Raw genomic sequence first — 9677 nt, forward strand, 5'->3', positions numbered from 1 at the left:
GAAGTTTGATTCTACAATTCAAGCTTAAGGCAATTAGGGTGACACATTATCATAGAGACTTGGAATCTAGATCATTATTGAAAGAGGAAAACATTATCTATTGTGCTTTGTAGAAAAGAATAAAGTCTGTATGTGGATACCTAGAAGACAATGCCGAAGACATCACCTGGTTGGTAATTGCAACCTACCCTTCCTGAATGCCAGATATTCAAACTGATGGTATAAATGGTGATCTTAATCCAAGAACTATTATGGCAGTTTGTATTTTCAACAATAAATAAGCAAAACACAATTTGAATATAATACAATATAACAGAGAACTGCTATAGGGACCCAATGTGGAGCTTTACTTTAAGCAGAAGACGACATTATCTGAATTATTGCAACTGTTATGTGGAAAATTTGATAGAAACGGATGAACAGAAATCAAAAACCAATTCAATGCTTAAGGATTGTAACCTGTTCAGGAAAAGTTAATAACTATTAGGACTGTCATTTTGACAGGTACATTGTTACAATAGTAATCTCATTCAAAAGACATGAGACTGAGATATTGAACACTGAGATAAAAGCTATGCTTTGTCTCCTTAATACCTGGTTATTTAAATATGTACAGGATCTTTTTGCTTATAGATAAAAATCTGAAAATGAAAAAACCTAGGCCCACATGTACAAGGATAGCACTTATATTGTTTATAATAATTACAAATAATCAATTTTTGAAATTCATTATAACTAAGGACATGATAGTTTTTGTCTGGTGGGGAGATAAAAAGGCCTCTAACTTCAACATAGGCGATATTAAATCTGAACAACAGAAAATAATACTTTTAAAGGTTATGTCAATCATGTTCATGAACTAAAATGAAACACATAGCCCAGGACATTCAAATTTAGCTTGTTCCTAATGTTCTACTTTTATTTTTATTTTGGGGGTTGGAACTTTTATTCCTGAATTAATTCCTAATTTTCCTTCCTGGGTTAATATCCGGCACTCAGTGGATAAAGAAGAGGCGTGATTGGATGGTCTATAAGAATGCTGAAAGTAAAGCTTTTTATAGATGAGTAATTTGAAACAGAAAGAAGCAAAATGACTTACTTGCCTGAGATAAAACAATGACTCAGGTTCCCAGCAGGAATAGAACATGAGCTCTGGTTTTAAGGCTGCTCAATTTTACTCTGAGAAATTATTCTTTGCCTCACACTTTCTTTAGTAATGTGCAATATACATTGACACTTGAGTGAGAGAATTTATTTTTGATATTGTTCCTCTTCTGTATATTTCACCGCATAATTATGTACAGATTTTTCAAGATTCTACCAATCATCACTTCTGTCTTAGAGTTGCTAATTTTCTGTTTTATTTGACCTATAAATTTTTGTCTATATTTTAACTGTTGCAATCACATTTGTCAGTCTTATATTGTTGTATATAAAGGTACATAAATATAAGGCATAACTGCTTAAATGAGAACTTTACATTTCCATTTGTCCTGAAATTCATTTCTTCAAAAAATAATTTAGTATAATTCCTATCCATCCTTGAGGGATACTGATTTTGTTTTCCATTTTCTTTTCCATTAACATGCACAAGGAGAATTCTAGGTTGGTGGGAATGTGAAATATTACTTATGAGATGCATCTTAGTCAATTACAAAGGATTTTCAAATTTTTGTTTTATGTATCATAAATATGCATTATCATGATCCTTCCTAAACAATAGTGCTATAGTAAGAGAAATCCACTAAAGGAAACATAACCTTTAAACTTATCAGTATGTTAACTTTTCATATTGTGTTCTTAACAATAACTTTAAAAATTACCAGGATATTTTTGCTTTGTACATGAAAGGAACAACACACACTTTGGACCGTGAACCTACAAAATCTCAGTTATGGGAAATTACAAACTATATTTCAATAATTATTTTACAACATTCATATCATAATCAAATGATGTAAAGAATATGGTAATCCAGCACAAACCATGATGCCTCTAATGGGATAATTGTGGATTTTGTATTTCTGAATAATTTTCAACTTGTTGAGAAGGTTACAAGAAGCATTAAGAAAAAACATTAAATCTGCATATACCACATTAGCTGGAGACACAAATGATATAAAAACGACTATTTCTCAATCTTTACATGAATATACCATTTATCTCGGAAAGTGAAAGTCAAGCCAGACACTGGTGATTCCTGCTGGCAATTCTAACTACCTAGGACTCTGGGATCTGGAGGATTGTGATTCCCAGACTATGTTTGGCAGAGAAGTCCGCAAGAGTTCATCTTCACGAAGGGAAGCTGTACACAAGGACATATACCTGTGAACCAATAAGAGTTGAGAAGCCGAAAGTATGCAGATTGCAGCTCAGCTGTGCACCTAGGCCGGAAGTGAGACTCTATCTAAAAAATAACTAATGAAAAACAGGGCTGCAAACAAGACTCAAGGGACAGAGTGACAGCCTAGCAAGCTTGTTACCCTCAGTTTAAACCTCAGTACTGCAAAAAAAAAAAAAAAAAAAGAAAGAAAGAAAGAAAAAGAAAAAGAAATTAAATAAATAAAAGCAATTCAAGAATAGTTAAATATCACCAGGAGTGTGTTAAAATTCTTAGGGATAAAATGTCTCATAATACTTACTAGTTACACACATTACTTCAAAGCCCGTTATGAGAAAGAATTTTGGTAATAATAAAAAATGACCACCATTATGGTAAATGAACAACTTAGGGTCTATTTATTGGTTTTAGTAGCAACGACTTAACACTGTATATCACAGAGAATTGGGGGAAAAACAAATATTTTGGTCACAGGATCACTTCCCTTATAAATTACTGAGCATGTCGAAGAAGTTTTGTGTGGTTATGTCTGTCAATACTTACATTAGAAAGTTGAGCAAAATTGAAAAAAACTATTTATTAAAAATTGTAATAAGCATCCAAATTAAGGATTTCTTAAAGCTGTGTTTTATGCAGAAAAATCCCAACAAAACTTTAATGATTATCTTTGTTTTGTTTTTTTGAAAATCACTTTAATCTCAAAAATAATAGAAAGCAACTAGATTAGCATCCCTGCTTTCGCATTGACTCTCTTGTCATTTAGTCATATGCTGTTTAGCCAAGTCAGCTCTGGAAAATTCTTCTGAATACTTATGAAGGAGGTGGGGTGGATGGCATAAAATACTAAATATTATTATGAAACAATTTGACCTTGAAGATCCATTGAAGATGCCTTTAGTCCTCCCTCTTCTGAGAGTTATGAACACCCTGAAAATTGTTGTCATAATGTTTTCAGAAGAAAGGCACCAAAGTAGCTTACCTCAGCTGCCCAAGTTCTGAGATTACAGGTATACACTGCCATACCCCATTCTTTTTTTCTGTCAGTCGTGGGCTTGAACTCAGGGCCTGAGCAAGGTCCCTGTGCTCTTCTGCTCAAGGCTAGCACTCTACCACCTTGATCTACATTGACACTTCCAATTTTCAGGTGCTTAATTGGAGATAAGAGTCCCACGGACTTTCATGCCCCAGCTGGCTTTGAACCTTGATTCTCAGATCACAGCCTCCTGAGTAGCTAGGATTACAAGCGTGAGCCACTAGCGCCTGACTCATCATACATGACTCTCTTATATATAGAGAGAAAGAATCATCTGGTAAAAAATATAATATGGAAACTTCAATCCAGAAAACCATTTTCCATCCAAATGAAAGATTAAAATGATTATATATTATGAAATAATTTGGAAAGGATAAACATGACATAGGTGCAAAATGAATCCTAATATGATACATTATAGCAGAGAGAAATGATAAATTTACATACAGAGTCAGACAGTCTCAGACTGCATTAAAACAAGTAAATCAACAAACACATAAGGTAAGATCTAGCTATTTATAAAAATAAAATTGAAGGGATAGCAATCTTTAACAGTATTACATTAACAATATTTTAAAATATGCACAGCCAGTTCAATAAAATTGGGCAAAGAAATCACTCAATTTTTATTTTTATTTTATAACACCTCCCTTTTTTTTGCCAGTACTGTGGCTTGAACTCAGGGTCCCACACTCTCATTCAAATTGCTTGCTAGGTTGGTGCTCTACCACTTTAGCCACACTTTGCTGGTTATTTTGCATATGGAGTCTTGCAGGCTTTTCTTCCCCTGCTGGTTTTGAATTACCATCCTCCAGATCTCAGCCTCCTGAGTGGCTAGGATTACAAGCATGAACAACTGCACCCTGCTTATTACATCTTTTCATTTCCGTTATAGGCTGCTAGATTAAGCGGGCAATAAAAAGCTGATTAATTAAAAGTTAATGAAATTATTAAATGAATTTTCACATACACATAAAGAATCTTATTCTCAATGAACATGAACGCTGAGAAGGTAGAGATATTGCAGAAGTAAAGTCTAAAACTAGCAAGGTTTGGCTCATGAGGCTTAAAGAAAGAAATTATCTATAAATTGAACTCAAGGCAAAGGAAAAAGAGGTAATGTAGAATTGAAACTTCAGCAAATTATCTATAAATTTTTTCTAGGATCATTGATAGTAGCTACATTAAGAAATATATTTTAAGCACAGATATAACAGCTTTGTATTAGAAATGTTATCATCCAGGACTTTCATAGCTATGAAGTCAATACACCTGTAATCCTAGCTACTCAGGAGGCTGAGAGCTGAGGATCTCTGTTCAAAGCCAGCCTGGGCAGGAAAGTCTGTGAGACTTTTAAATATATATATATATATATATATATATATATATATATATATATATATATCTTTATTGTAACAGTGAAGAACAAGGGGGTTACAGTTAAATAAATAAAGTACTGAGCACATTTCTTTTTAAACAATGTTAATCCCTCCCACATTTTCTCCAATTTACCCCTCCCTACTTCCCTCCCCCCTCCCCAAATTGTATAGTTCATTTCTGACATAGAGTCAAGTGAGTATCATTGTTGCATTAGTTCATCCTTTGTCCTACTGTTTCTGTGATTCCCTTTCCCTTCCATGAATCAGATAAACTTCTATACAAGACAAAGGGTACAGAAAATTAAAACAGAGTGGAAAAAGCGAATGATATAACTGCTTACAGGACATAATAAGAACCCATGACATAATAAGAACCAATTAACTACTAGAAAACAGGAAGTGGTGCTATAGCTTAAAATGGTAAAACATTAGCCTTAACGAAAAAGCTTAGGGAAAGCTCCCAGGCCTTGAGTTCAAACCCCATGACTGACAAAAAAAATATTTCAAAGGACAAGTTGACCCTCCCATTAGCGGCTAATGGGAGGGTCAACTTGTCCTTTGAATTATGGTAGCTTTAACGTGAAGATAGTGCTCATTTACATTTTTTTGGCGGGGGGTCGTCAGGCTTGAACTCTGGGCCTGGGCACTGTCCCTCAGCTCTTCAGTTCAAGGCTAGCTCTCTAGCCTTGAGAGACACTTCTGGCTTTTTCTGTTTATGTGGTGCTGAGGAATTCGAACCCAGGGCCTAATGCATGCAAGGCAAGCAGTCTGGACTGAGACACCTTCCCTGCTCCCTCATTTACATTTTGAAAATCCTAGAATCCTTCAGAATTTTACTAACTCTACTACCTGCTCTGTGCTTTATAAATGGAGCAGCAAAGCCTGAATGACAATACATCTGTTTGCAGCATGTATGACTAAAGATTTTAAGCCAACTGTTGAGACCTACTGCATAGAATAGAAGATTCCTTTCAAAATATTACTGTTCATTGACAATGCACCTGGTCTTCCAAGAGCTCTGATTGAAAAGTACAGTGAGGTTACTGTTTTCATGCCTGCTAACACAACATCCATTCTTCAGCAGGTAGATCTAGAAGTGAACTGAACATTATTTTATTCAAGAAATGAATTTTGTAAGCCTGTAGCCACATCAATGATGATTCCTCTGGTGAACTGGGATAAAGACTGTTGTAAAACTGGAAAATATTTATGATTCTCTGTGCAACAGAACTAAAATGACATAGATTCAGAGCATTAGTAGAACAAATTACGCTTGATTATAATATGATTTTCTTCATATTTACTGGTTGATCCTATATATTATATTTCCCAAAATGATAGAAATTACATTATATTTTTGCATCATCTTTAGAAACTTTTTGAAGTTATAAAGCTTTACTACATTTTATTTCAGAATTTTTTCTAAGTATTAAAATATTTGCTAAAACATGGGAAGCATCTATTCTTCAGAAACTTAAAAACTAAGTTGTAAAATCAACTTGTCATGGCATCTTTTTAATGTCAGAAGTTAAATTATATTACTAATTATGTTAATAGCAATCTGCCTACTTAAGGTTTTGACATATATTTTGTTATATTTTATTAGGAATCATATAATTCCTCTAGATCTCTAAAATTGTTCCCATAGAATTTTGTATGCTATAAAATTATAATTATTTTGTGCCTTTGTCTATTTTATTTTTATAATCATTCTCATCCCTCCTTTTTATATATAATTACTTCTATTTTTCTAACAACTTGCAAGACTTTAAAACATTCTTTGTAAAAATTCTGATGCATTTTTCTGTCTTTAATTTCAGTTTTAACCATGTTTTATCTATATTAACTTCTTTCTTGTAGTTTCTTTTGTTCAACTAGTGCTTCTAATTTCTTTGCTTTGTAGATAGCTTTTTAAAAAATTCCTCTTTTTCTTTGTTTTTTGTTTTTTATAGTAAAAATATTGTACAGAGGGGTTACAGTTACATGAGTAAGCTAATGAATAAATTTCCTATCAAGCATTACCTCCTCCTTTGTTTTTCCCCTACCATCCCTTCCCTCCCCACTTTCCCAAATCCCTCCTCCCCCACCAAGTTGTAAAGTTCGTTTTTCAACATAGTGTCTTGTACATCTCATTGTTACAATGGGTCAGCCTGTATCTTTATTTCAGCATTTGGTTATATACATTTTTCCAATTTGGGGAGGGGAAGAGAAATAACAAAATGTAGATAGCTTTTTTTTTCTTTTCTGTGGTACTGGAAAGAGAATCTATGGCCTCACACATGCCAGGTGAACATTTTACCACTGTGCTACATTCTCCAACTATTCACAACCTTTTGCTTTCAGTTTTTCCATAAATATATTTTGGCTACTTATTGATCTATTTTAATTCAATTGGATCATAAACAATGAATATTTGCACATATTTCTGTCTTCAGATTTTTAAAAATACGATTTACTATTTCTTTTCCCATTCACCAAAAAATCTGAAGTTACTTAATTTAAATGAACACTCAGTTGGAGTTGGGTAGGAAGGGAAGACATAATTGGACTCAAGGAGCTTTTCACTTAGAGGGATTTTATGCACAAACATAAAACGTGAAAAAAATCATGTTTAAGACCTAAAAGAAGACAAGAATTTTGAGAGCACAAAGTGAGGAAGAAGAAGAAGAATTAGACAGGATTACATTATTAGAGATGATTTATTTCCAGTGGAAAATAGAGACAGTGAATGAAATTCACTCACAGCTCTGTTTGGCTGCCAACCTCTTGTCTCTCTCTTCAGCTATGGTGAGGAGGATCTTCTTTTCTTGGAGAAGAGTAATCCAAGGTCTTTTGTCTTTGCCAATAACAAAGATGTTGGAAAGTCAGGTGGCAAAGCCGTTGCCATTGGCATCTTTTGCATGAGCTGTATAAAGAACCTGGGTGTCTCTCTCTGTTGGTAATCACACCAATTCTTCCCAAGTTAGCACCTCTGGTCAATGTACACGGGTTCCCGTGTCAAACCTGATGAAATCTGTTATCTTGCTGGTCTCCAGATTAATCTGAATGGTGTCATTGACCTTGATGAGGCGGTCTGGGTAGAGAATGGTTCGAGCAGATGAGGGATCCCTTTTATGCCCACAAAGATCTTTCTCACTTGGCACAATTTGTACTTGGCTTCCTCTGGTGTAATGCAATAAACAGCAAAGTGACCCTTGGTGCCATAGAATAGATGGAATTTCTCCCCAGTCTTGTCGATGCTGATGACATCCATAAAACCAGCTGGGTAGGTGATATCAGTTCTGACTTCTCCATCAATCTTAATGAAATACTGCATGTGGATTTTCTTGACTTCATCTCCTAGCAAGGCATACTTAAGCCTGCTCCTTAGGAAAATGATGAAAGGTAGACATTCTCTCAGCTTGTGGGGACCAATGGATGGACAAAGAGCAAACACACCAGTCAGTTTGTCCAACATCCAATGCTTAGGAGCAGCTACCCTTTCAGATGTTCCTTGGGACCACAAGCCATGGCTTCACTAGGAACAGAAAGAGCAAAGATACAGATTTTTTGCTTTTTTAAAAAAAATTATTATCTTTAAGTAGTTGTACAATGAAGTTCCCATTCTACACAACAGTATATGAGTACAAAGTGTCTGACAACATTGTCACCCATCTCTCTTAACCCATCCCTTCTCACTTTTTCTTCTTTAATTGAGATTAGGTGATTACTATATAAATTTCACATATTTCACAGTACTGTGGAATAGTGATACTTAGAGTCACAGACACATTTTAACTTTCACAAGGCAAATTGTCATTATCATGGTCTATACAGTTTGTGAATTCTATGAGCTTTGACAATACAAGTTATTTTTTCCACATCAGGTGATATTTACATTTCTCTCCTTTTTCTTAGTGTAGGCTGTTCCCACTTATTCTGTTCCTCCTCCTGGCTTCCCTCTGTTGTGTGCATATATCCACCATATATATGGTCCAGAACATGGGGTCATTTAGCAATGATATGACAAAATGTGTGGCTGTCCTTTGTTTCTTGAGTCCTGTTTGCCATATCTTCTTGTATTTTGGCTTTAGCATCCACATATCAGGGAGACCATGTGCCATTTGTCTCTTTGTTCTTGGCTTACTTGGCTCAAAATAATCTGCTCTAGTTCCAACCATTTCCCTGCAAATGCCATTAGTTTGTCCTTTCTAATGGCTGCATAATATCCCATTATATATAGGTACCACAATTTTTGGATGCACTCATCAGTAGTGGGGCATCTGAGTTGTTTCCAAATCTTGGCTTTTGTGAACAGTGCTGCAATAAACATGGAGGTGCATGTGTCTTTGTATACTGGTTCCTGTTGCTCAGGGTAAATGCTTAGGATTGGTATGGGTGGGTCATAGGGGAGGTCTATATTTAAGTTTCTGAGGTATCTCCAGACTGTTTTCCAAAGTGGTTGTATTAGTATATATTCCTACCAGCAATGCACTAGGGTTCCTCTTTCTCCTCATCCTCTCCAGCATTTGTCGTTGGCTGACTTTAGAATGTGAGCCATTCTGACTGGAGTAAGGTGGTATCTCAGTACTGTTTTTATTTGCATTTCCTTTACATCCAGGGATGATGAACATTTCCTCATGTGTTTCTTTGCCGTTTTTATCTCTTCTCAGAAGTTCTCTTTAGTTCCCTTGCCCATTTCATGATTGGATTGTTAGATTTGTGAGGGGTTAGTTTATTGAGTTCCCTGTATATAATGGATATTAGGCCAATGTCTGATATTTTGCTGGTAAATATTTTTTCCCAATTAGTTGGCCGGGGGCTGGGAAGGTGGCTCAGTGGTAAGAATGCTTGCCTTGCATGCATGAGGCCCTGGGTTCGATTCCTCAGCACCACATAAGCAGAAAAAGCCGGAAGTGACACTGTGTCTCCAGTGGTAGAGCGC

The 9677-nt window shown here is 35.3% G+C and overlaps 1 pseudogene; it reads right to left on the reverse strand.

Moving 5' to 3' along the window:
- Positions 1-7488: 7488 nt before the first annotated feature.
- LOC138839927 (small ribosomal subunit protein eS4, X isoform-like) lies at positions 7489-8263 on the reverse strand (annotated as a pseudogene).
- Positions 8264-9677: the final 1414 nt, after the last annotated feature.

The sequence above is a fragment of the Dipodomys merriami genome, unplaced genomic scaffold (genome assembly GCF_024711535.1).
Source record: "Dipodomys merriami isolate MVZ:Mamm:240054 unplaced genomic scaffold, mDipMer1.0.p SCAF_3, whole genome shotgun sequence".
Classification (NCBI taxonomy): Eukaryota; Metazoa; Chordata; class Mammalia; order Rodentia; family Heteromyidae; genus Dipodomys; species Dipodomys merriami.